Here is a 3,537-nt window from a genome sequence, read left to right as displayed (position 1 = left end):
AGTAAAGATTTGTGATGAAGATACTCAGCAGAGTGCTATTGGAAATAAACAAGATGTCCAACAACAGGAGATTATTTAAACGTGTCATGACACCATCTGTATGATTGCATATTATACATCCACAAGGTGCCATTTTTGAGAAGGAATTTTTATTCCTAGCTCTGATTGAATCTGTTTTAATTCTATGTGTCTCTCTGGTTTCTCTTGACTTGGTCCAGTATTTATTAATTAAAAAAACACACACACACATGCCGTGTGTGTGTGTGTGTGTGTGTGTGTGTGTGTGTGTGTGTGTGTAAACTACTAAATGCTAGTCTGTGTTAGGTAATAGAATATAGTTCTAAATATTCCAGATCAACTTTTTATGGAGCTTAAAGTTAAACACTAAAAATAGACACTGCACAGGTAAACCATAAGTATGATGACTATTTTGAAAGGAGTAGTGGGAGATTCTTGAGGAGAAGAAAGGATGAGAATCTGTCTACCTGTAAGTCTTCCAAAGCATAGAGACCTCATCTGGTGGCTAAGCCCTACTAACCAATCCTTATTAGGGCTTAAATCACGGCTGCCTGCAGGTGGCACATTAGCAGAGTTTGGTGCTTTAGAACCTACAACCGTACTAAGGCATCACTTTTCTCTACTTTGTTCTTAATTCCTGTTTATGACCCCTGACCATTTCCTTTTTAATTTTTTCACTTGCTTCCAATAAATGTTATCCTCATATTTTACATAGCCTTTTGTCTACCTTAAAATCTTTCTGGAACAAGATGGGATATACCAATTAATATTGGAAAATAATAAGAGCCATGCCTACCAGATTAATGTGTTATCAGCAAACGGACTGAAGACCATCTGTTTAAGACTCTGAATAATTTGTTCTTTGTTTTTCATCCCTTTACTTCTCATTCCATCTGCTTCTAAAGCAGATGGGCACTCAGTTCTTCCCTAGTAATCTTCCCCTAGCTCCATGGCTTCTCCATGAACTTTTCTGTTCAGAGGAATGTCTAATAACAGACCTTCTTCCTCTTCTGCAGAATGACCAAGATTAGAGTTGCCTGGCTTTTCTTGTATATGTCAGTCTCTAAACATCACAATACTTGGCACAGCACAAGCTTTTAATGAATGTCAGCTTATTTTCCTTCCCTCTGTTGAGGAAGGCAGAGGAGACACTTCCATGGGATCAGTGAGTGAAATGGTTACCATGCACCCCAGCAGCTGCAGCAACGGCAGAATCCCAGGGTTTGTTTTGATAAGGTCAACAGACTCCATAGTGATTTACTCTCTCGTATGGGCGATTCCTTGGACCGTACCACATCCAAAGTCTACCTTACTTTCTTCTACTGCATCTGAAAAAGCTAATGACACAGAAGAAATGTTTACCGTATAATATTTAGTTAAAAAGGAGAAATACAAACTACATAGAACCCAATTTTCAGCAGGAGCATCTCTGTCCAAAGGCTCCTCAAAGTTAATTCACAGCAAGTTTTTCTTGCATTTCTCCTCACTATATACAGTGATTGAGGCCAAAATCTCAAAAATTCTTTAAATTTCTCCCAAAGCATTCATCCACACAAGAAAACATTGGAGAAGTTGGAAGAAAGCACATGATGTGAAACATTTTTGGTCCAATTAAGGATATTTTGGTCTGATCCTAATAGTAATGGAAAACCACTGCAATATTTTACTCATGATGATATTTGGTATGCATTTTGGAAATATCACTCTGGATGCATGTGAAGATATATTTTTGAGATTTAGAATGAGACAACATCAAAGGCTAATGATACAGTCCAGGTAGATGGTGATGGTAACTTAGGCAAAGGTTGTAGCAATAGAGAAGGAAAGAAACAGATCTAATGTTTTAAGACAATAACACTGGCAGAGGTTGATGGTGGATGAAGGATGAGGAATGAGGGGGAAAGAGATGTCTAGGATGCCTGCCAAGTTTCTAGCTTGGTAACTATATAGATTGTATGCAAGTACCTTCACTAATCCTTTAAGGGCTCAGGAAGACAAAGCTTTACAATTAATTGGATCCACCCTCTTGGAGCAGGGTAAGGATTCTAAATAGGTTGTGTGTGTGTGTGTGTGTGTGTGTGTGTGTGTGTGTGTGTGTGTGCATAAAATCCAAATTATTCTGTATGTGTGCATATGTCATGTGTTTATGTATATACACATACATGTATCTATATATACAAATGTATATGTATGTGTATGTACACATATAGCCACATATACTTAGGAAAGAGTTTAAATAGGATTATAACACTGATAGCAGTGACAAAGAATGTTAAGGTTTTAAATTATATTTTCTTCTTTCATTTATATTTTCTTTATTTTCCAGAATTTCTATGTTGAAGTTATTTCTAGAATCAGAAATAAAACACAATGTATAGATTTATTTTTCAAAAGAAAATGGCTTCCCCATGGCCATCTGCCCACATTCTTGTACTTCACCTCTTGAAGATTATAGTGTATTTACTATATGTCATGTATTTACGTGTCAAAGATTTTTATTTATAATAAAGTTTATCAAAGATGTAACCTTCAGCATTATTTTTCTTATTACCACTGTAACAAATTGCCACAAATGTACCAGCTGAAACAGTACACATTTATCATCTTACAGTTCTGGAGGTTAGCAATCCAACACAGTCTCACTGGATATCTACAAGGCTGTGTTTCTTTCTGGAAACTCTGGGGGAGAATCCATTTCCTTGCCTTTTCCAGATTATAGATGCCATTTGCATTCCTTGGCTCCTAGCTCTTTCTTTCATCTTCAAAGCTAGCAAAATAACATCTCCCTGACCTTCGTCTATTGTCACAACCCTGTCTGACCCAGCCAGAAGGTTTTCCCTTTAAGGACTCACGTGATTAGACTGGATCTACCCAGATAATCCAGGGTAATCTCCCCATCTCAAAATCCTCAATCTTAACTACATCTGCAATATTCCTTTGCCAGGTAAAGTCACATATTCGCAGATTCTGGAGATTGGGACGTGGACATCTTTGGGCAACTATTATTCTTCCTACCACAAAGTCAAAGGAATAAACCATTTCTAGGAGCATATTTCTTGACCTAATTGCTTCTTAGTTGCTCTTTATTTATTTAATGTAGGACTTATAAAATGTATGTAAATAGCACTGCACACAATGAGGAAAGACTTCTAATCCTAATTGCCCAATTCCCAATGTTTAGCTGCCATCTACATTTCTTCCTCCCAATGTATTAACCACTGAGGTCTTTATCCTGAGAATGGCACTTTTAAACTAACCATGTCAGATAACTTAAGGATCTGAGTTTGACTGCTTTGGAGAATTTCTTTCATATTTTGAACTTCTCTAAATTAGAAAATATCATCATATGATGCAAGAAACCACCCAGTGCAGGAGAATTCAAAGTGTCAGAGAAATTTGAGATGCAAATCTCCAGTGCCCCAGAAAAGAGAGCTTTAATAAACAACAGAAAAAATAAAATAAAATCAGTGCATCCTGAACAGATGTCAGAAGTTGCCTCAACATTTATCTGAGGAGAGG

Source organism: Camelus ferus, chromosome 3 (genome assembly GCF_009834535.1).
Source record: "Camelus ferus isolate YT-003-E chromosome 3, BCGSAC_Cfer_1.0, whole genome shotgun sequence".
Classification (NCBI taxonomy): domain Eukaryota; kingdom Metazoa; phylum Chordata; class Mammalia; order Artiodactyla; family Camelidae; genus Camelus; species Camelus ferus.
This window is presented reverse-complemented; position numbering follows the sequence as displayed.